We start from the raw sequence: 7,843 nt of genomic DNA, 5'->3' as shown, positions 1-7,843 counted from the left end.
GCTCTGTAATATACTTTGAGATCTGGTATAGTAATCCCCCCAGCATTGCTCTTTGTGCTCAGGGTTGCTTTGGCTATCCAGGATCTTTTGTGCCTCCATATGAATTTAAGATTGGATTTTTCTAATTCTGTGAAGTATTTCATGGGGATTTTGGTTGGGATTGCATTGAATCTATATATTGCTTTGGGTAGGATGGTCATTTTCACAATGTTAAATCTTCCAACCCATGAACATGGGAGGTCCTTCCATCTCCTGGTGTCTTCCTCAATCTCTTTCTTTAATGATTCAAACTTATCATTGTAGAGATCTTTGGTGTCTTTCATTAGATTTATTCCAAGATATTTTAATTTTTTGAAGCAATTGTGAATGGGAGCATTTCCCTGTACTCTTTCTCCAATTGCTTTTAATTGGTATATAGAAAGGCTACAGATTTTTGTAGATTGATTTTATAACCTGCCACTATACTGAAAGTGTTGCTCGGTTCTAGGAGTTTTCTGGTGGAACATTTGGGATCTCATAGGTATAGTATCATATCATCTGTAAAAAGTGATAGTTTTACTTCTTTTCTAATTAGTACTCTTAATTTCCTTCTCCTCTCTTACTGCTCTAGCAAGAGTTTCAAGCACTACGTTGAAAAGGAGTGGAGATAGTGGACATCCTTGTATGGTTCCTGATTTTAATGGTAATGCTTCCAGTTTTTCTCCATTTAGAGTGATATTGGCTGTTGGTTTGTTATATATAGCTTTAATTATGTTGAACGATGGTCCCTCCAGTCCAAGTGCCTCTAGGACTTTGAACATAAATGCATGCTGAATTTTGTCAAAAGCCTTTCCTGCATCTACTGAGATGACAATGTGGTTTTTGTCATCTGTCCTCACCTGGTTGAATGTTGGGGAACCCTGCTGCTAGGGTTGTAGTCCTCCACGTCCCAATAGCTCTAAGGGGCTCCGTGCTATATGGAAAGACTCCCCTTCTCAGCAGGGGGCCTCCTGCTCTCTGCCTGACTTACCTGGAAAGTGCCACCAAGCACGGATGCCTGACCTTATTTGGAACATGACCTTTGGCATAGTTACCTGGAGTAAAAACTACCCCCAGGTTTTTTCTATATGATAATCAGGCATTGCCTGGTAGTCAGATGATAGGAGCCCACTGCCATGTGTAAATAAAGCATACTATGAGCACCTATCAGCTGAAGAATTGGCTACTGCCCCCACGCTATATTTTCCCTAACCCCCACTAAATAAACGGAGCTGTTTCACTGAATCTAGAGCTGTTTCACTGAGTCTGGAGCTGTTTGCATCACTGAACCTGCCTCCCCGGAAGGGCTTTCTTCCATCAGTGCTGACTGGCCATCCTGACCCTGTTCATCGCTTCTGTTCCCTTTGTCCTCGTGGAACGGTGGCCAACGACTCACGAGGAGAGGGAGTGACCCCACAGTTGAAGAAATAAAGATGGCTAAGAAACATCTCAAAAAGTGTTCAACATCTTTAGTAATTAGGGAAATGCAAATTAAAACCACCCTAAGGTATCACCTTACTCCAACCAGACTGGCTAGTATCAAGAGAACAAATGAAACCAAATGCTGTCAAGGATGTGGAGAAAGGGAAACGCTCATTCACTGCTGCTGGGATTACAAACTTCTGCAACCTCTATGGAAAACAATGTGGAGAACTCTAAAAAAAACAAAAAATGAACCTACCATATAACCTGGTTATACCACTTGGCATATTACCCAAAGGACTCATCCTATTGTAGAGACACTTGTACAGCCATGTTTGTTGCTGCTCTTTTCACAATAGCTAAGAGATGGAAGCAACCTAAGTGTCCCTCAACTGGCAAGTGGTTAACAAAAATGTGGTATATTTACACAATGGAGTTCTATTCAGCAGTAAAGAAAGATGAAATAATGAAATTTGCTAGTAAATGGATGGATCTAGAAACTTATGCTAAGTGAAGTAACACAGACTCAGAAAAACAAATGACATATGTTCTCCCTCATATGTGACTCCTAGCACCAAATCCTTTTAAATTCCAGGTCCTTTTACTAAGATGATGCTATACAGCAGTCCCTTCTGTATGAAATAACTACCATCACCACAACTTCGGCTGAGCCTGATTGCTAAACATTGTCACAATTGGGCTTGTTGACAGTTGTGCTCATTCATTAAAGGGATGCCAAGCAGGGTCACTGGACCCTCACCTGCGTATCCAGCCACTCTTCCCAGACAACTAGTCCAGCCTTGGAAGACAAAAGAAAAATGAGGAGGAACCCAATAGAGGGATGCTTTTGGAAGCCCTTGTCAAGAAACTCCAATGGACTCTCATATAAACATTTGGAAATTGCCCTGTTCTGACTTTTGTCTAGTTCCCTGTCTAGAACCAGGCACCAGTCAAGGACTTTCTTTTCTCCCTACACTTAAGAGTTATGCAATTTGGGAGTCTTTTAGATAGACCCGCTGAAGGGGTACCCCAATTGCATCACCTTGCGTCCCTGTTCAGCATGGAAGAAGCCAGAGCAGACTGTGTCCCGATTCCCTATTGGCAATTTGGGTAGCCCCTTCAGAGGATGTCATGATAAGAATAGGAAGTAGGAATTGGCTAGGCAGTTAGGGTAAAAAGACCCCAAAGAAAAGTAGCCAGTTTCTTGGCTAAAAGTCAAAATTTCCCTGGGACTGTTAGCAACACACTCTGTTCCAAAGGCCAAAAATGTCAAAAGTATTTGGGAGCTTGTATCTAACCCTTAAAAGATTTTAGGGTTACCTCTTCAGAGGGGGGAATGTTGGAGGGGAGGGGGTAGGCATGGATTTGATCAAAACACCTTATATGCATTATGAAATTCTCAATAAAGTTTTTGTAAAAGTTAAAAAAATGAATAAAATAAAATATTTAAAAAAGATTAGCTGAGAACTTAAGCTCTTGCCTATGGTATTAATTGCAAATAAATCGATCCTGTCTGAAACAAAAAAAGAAAAACAACAAAACAAACAAAAAAAGATGCATGCATTGAAGTAGGTGGCAAGTCTCTGCAGAGCCTTTTAATGCATAGGTTTCTCCTCAAATTTTGTTTTTCAAACGTGAACTTTGTTGAAGAAATTGTGTCTTGTAACTATTTAACATTTTTGCTCTCTCTGTGTGTGTGTGTGTGTGTGTGTGTGTGTGTGTGATTTGTTTGAGTTTTGTTCAGAAAAGCTATGTTTCACTTAGTAGTTTCCTTGAATTTTTCTATGTATGTCCAGAATGGGTGATGACTCCTAAAAGCTACATCCCTGAACCCCCAATCACAATTTTCAGACATATGGACCACTCAGAGTGTCTCTTCTCCCCAGCAATTGTATACTGTTTTTGGTAACCTTGGGGAAGGACCTTGTACATCCTGTAACTTTCTAAGCTTTCTAGTTATTATTAAGTTTTATGAACTTCCTGACCTTTTCTCCCCATCCCCCAAGAAAGAATATTTTAGTTCTGAAGAAAGATCTACACAATAGAAATCTACCAAATGGTTCACTAATTTTAGGATTAACCGTAAAGGGTCCTGTAGGATTTTTCCAGGATTCCATTTTTTTTTTTCTAACTTGAAAACTAGATACCTGATTTAAACTTCTAGAAAATTTCTCAAGTCCATTTCGCATCCAACTACAGCATAAGTAAAAATATTTTTTTATTAAAGTGTTAAGCTTTTGAACTTGGAACTTTATTACAAATACATTAACTTCTCAGGTTAATGTAGGAGTTGACAGTTGATGAATGACATCCAAAGATGGAAGACATGGAAATTCATGTTGTTTGGTAAACAGTTACTTGAAGTGTATTAGTTATATCTGTATTATTGTGACAAATTATGTCACAAATCAATTTCAAAAAGCAAAGGCTTCTTTTGGCTCATGGATTCAGAAATTTCAGTCTGTATAGGTGGGAGGGTGAGTCTATCAGAGCAGACAGAACAGTTCACACTACAGTGGAAAGAATGAAGAAAGGGAGATCAGAATTGACCAGTGGATAATACACTGACAAGTATCCTCCCCCAACCCCTCACTTCCTTCTGCTAGTCCTTCCTCCCTAAGTTACAGAGCCTTCCAGATTAGTGACTGGAAACTTGGGACCAAACTTTGAAAACATGAGCATGGAGAAGAGAATTCAAATGCAGACCCTGACATGCAGTAAAGTGAGAGCCGCAGTTTCTATTATGAATGTGACTGAAAAAAGTACCTGAGTATATGTTGTTTTCTGTAATTTGACAAGGTTGATTTAAGAACAAGTTGGTAAATAATATCAGCATGAATAAGAATTTAAAAAAGTCCAGAAACTCAAGATCAGCAAGATTATGAAAGCTAATTACATAAACCTTATTGGTAAGAACAGAGATTCTATAAACTACAATGTGTCATATATATTTGCTTTGTGTAATGATTAAGATCATTAGCAACTCAAGAAAAGAAGAAGAGGGATTTTATAAAGTACTTTAGGTCAGAAATCAATGAAATTATGACCTTCCCAAATATCTGTTCTTGTGATCATGTTCTTTGTGATCAGCACAGCTAAGCAAGGAGTTGAAATTTGGGGATTTAAGAAACAACAAAATGCTGAAAAGTATTTTAGGTTTCCATGTTGTTCTAGTTTTCTTTCTCTCGCTGTGATAAAATACTCTGACCATGTGTCTTTAATCTCTATGTATCCGATTTTTACTAGTCACAGTCGGTTACACTCAGATCCTTGGCACCTGAGTATGGCTATAAAGTCATCAGGTAGATTTCAATGGTAATGTTTATCACCTCTACTAATTAACATGAAGTAAATTTTTATGCTTCTTCCTCAATTATGTCTTTTTTTAATTTGTTGATTTTTTCGTGTGTATATCATACAGAACATCCCACACAATCTTATTCATCTATATACCCACTTCCCAAATGGCACCCTCCCATGCATGTGTAAACGTCTCAGCGTTAGTAGCATTCAAAATGTAGGAAAGAGCATATTTTAAAATGAAATGAGGATCTTCTTTAAAGGGTAAAAACTCACTCAATATTATGTCTTACAGGGTTTATTCTGAGTTCGGTATTGTTTCACTGTATTTATTCAACTGTGAATCTAAAAATTTACAGCCACTTTTGAAAGAGATGTATCCTTGCTCTGGAAATTATTACTGACTATGTTAAAGCTGTAATGGAATGCTTCTTCTGATCATGTGGTTATTAAATTTAAAAAAATTGCCTGATTCTGGAAATCTAAATAAAGCCAATTAAGATCTTTAAAAAAAAGAAAAGAAAAGAAAAGAAAAAGAAAAACACTCTGACCAAAAGCAATGTGGGGAAGAAAGTGTTTATTTCATTTATGTTTCCAGGTCACAGTTCTTAACTGAGGTTCAGTCAGGAACTGGAAACAGAAATCATCAAGGAGCACTGCTTATTGGCTGCCTCTAGCTCATGCTTAGTTATGTTTCTTATATAACTCAGGGCCACTTGCCCAGGGAAAGGTACCACCTACAATGGACTGGGCCTTCTTTTATCAATTAGCAGCTAACAGAATCCCCTACAGACATGCCCACAATTAATCTCATCAAGGTAATTCCTCAATAAAGATTTCCTCTCAGATGAGTGACTAGGCTGTGTCAAATCAGTAATTAATACTAATGAGGACACATATGAAACTGAACTAAGCAAATAGAACTGTTTTTCAAAGAAACATTACTGAAAAAATCACAAGCTCAGCATAAAAACTTGATGTTTCTAAAATATAAAATTGCATTTATTATGTAAAAGGTGTTTGCTTAATTAAGAAAAGAACTATGTATAAGAGCACATATTCTCCAATACCTATTTCAAATGTATGTAACAATGTCATTTGAAAGGAGGAAACGTGCAAAAGATGAGGTGTAGGGCTCTAATGGATAGAACAAAATTTGTGTACCCAGAGGATGGACTCTGGTCTAATACTAGAAATTCTTAACCCCAGGTGGTATACTTTTAAAATTCTTGCTTCTGTAGAAGTCCAGTCTTGCTTCGCCATGAAATTCTGACTGCTTTACCTTCTTTCAATTTTCAAGTTGGTTTGATCATAGTGTTTATCACAGCAACAAAGAAGTAACTAGAACAAACTCTTTGTGTAGTCCTAAGCTATACACACTTCCTTATTTTACAGATAAAATTGGATTGATAAGCAACTTGATCTTTTAAATTTTTTCTCTTTACATGTAGAGAATAATGTTGTATTTAGTTGAAAAGCACATAGACATAGTAATGATACAGGTTAATAGTCCTATAAGTTTTGTGAATTAGTTTACAAAAAATGATGAAAAACTGAGTTAAATTTTCCTGTAAAAATTGAGATTTTATATTTTCATTTTAGCCTTTTGCGATCCACTAAATAGTTGTGAATGAGTCATAAACAAAGCAACATAGACAGAGATGTTGATTTTCTCACTTGAATGTTATCATACATTCTAAAGCTTCACTTTGAAGCTATTTTTATTTTAACATTAGCTATTTTTATTTTAACTATTTAGCTATTTTTATTTTAACTATTTAGCTATTTTTATTTTAACTTGTACATTTAGAAATTTGGTTCTTATCCTGCTGGTTCAGCAGGTAAGGCAGAAAAATACCACTCCTGTCATGGTAAAAAATGAAAGAAAATTCACAAATGTCTGTGGCATTTGAAACAGTTCACAGCTCCTGTGTTGGCCACGTACTCATCATAAAATTGCTAAGAGTATTGTTCTCTTGGAGGCCTTGTGCTTTTGCCACACTATAAGATATTCCAGTTAGTCTTAGGAGCAGATAAGAAGCAAGCAATACAACACAATAACTGTTAATTATGATGTCTTATCCTTCAATGAAATTAGTAAAAATTGGCCAATAAGTCAGCAGTTGAAACACAAATGATGACATCATAATGTACTAATTTGGTCACTGAAGAATTTATACTTTAATTTGTACTCCGCTCCCTGAGGTTCTTTTTTATTTTTTCAGAAAGGGCCTCCATACCTTATCTGGCCTCAAATTCTTCATAATCCTTCCACAGTCTTCCAAGTGACAAAATTAGAGCTATACACTATGACACATAAAGTAGTCTGCTCTCTGTTGCTGTGATAAAATATGACTAAAAATAACTTGGGGCTGAAAGAGTTTATTTCGTCTTAACACTTTACAGTCCCTCACTGGGACAAGTCAAGGCAGGAACTCAAGGGAATTTCCCTGAGGCAGGATCCGAAGCAGAAACCATGGAGGAATGCTGCTTACTGGCTTGCTTACTTTGGCTTGTTCAGGTACCTTTTTTATACAGCCCAGACACATTAATTTGCAGTGGCATCACCCACAATGGTATGGGCCCTTAACTGTAAATCAATTAACAATTAAGAAAATGCCTCACAGACATGCCCACATGACAACTGGCCAAACCGATCAAAGAAATTCCTCAGTTGATGTTCCTTCTTCCCAGTTGACACTAGGTTGTGTCAAGATGCCAATAAAAACTAAATGGAATACTTAATTTAGAAAGTCAATTGACTGCAGCCATGTCAAATTCAGTGCCTAGCCTACCGATGACAGGCACTGACCCAAAAGGCTGCCATAGAAATACTGTGACTCATGGGCCCTGTACCCCTTACCTGGGATCAGGGATAAATTTGGTCACATACACAAGCAAAGCCAAAAACAAAAAGTTAATTGACAAAGAAATTGCCAAAACTAGAGTCATAAAGAAAAAGAAACACACACACACACACCATGTCACAGGAGCAAGTTGTTATTTTACTTTCAGAATTTCCATATAACCAATATATATTTACAGCTATTTATTTACAGCTATATTTTATATGTTTATTTTAATTGGAGATATATTGTTGTAC

General features: G+C 37.0%; 1 non-coding gene across 1 annotated transcript; it reads left to right on the top strand.

The window, feature by feature from the left end:
• The first annotated feature begins 7,503 nt into the window (after window positions 1-7,503).
• On the top strand, window positions 7,504-7,637 carry LOC115068020. Its single transcript, XR_003847389.1, has one exon. It is a non-coding gene; the product is annotated as a small nucleolar RNA SNORA5 (small nucleolar RNA).
• The last annotated feature ends 206 nt before the right edge of the window (window positions 7,638-7,843 follow it).

Source organism: Nannospalax galili, unplaced genomic scaffold (assembly GCF_000622305.1).
Source record: "Nannospalax galili isolate Female #2095 unplaced genomic scaffold, S.galili_v1.0 scaffold47, whole genome shotgun sequence".
In the NCBI taxonomy this organism is placed as follows: Eukaryota; Metazoa; Chordata; class Mammalia; order Rodentia; family Spalacidae; genus Nannospalax; species Nannospalax galili.
The sequence above is the reverse complement of the archived record's forward strand: the minus strand, read 5'-3'. Positions and strand labels throughout refer to the sequence as shown.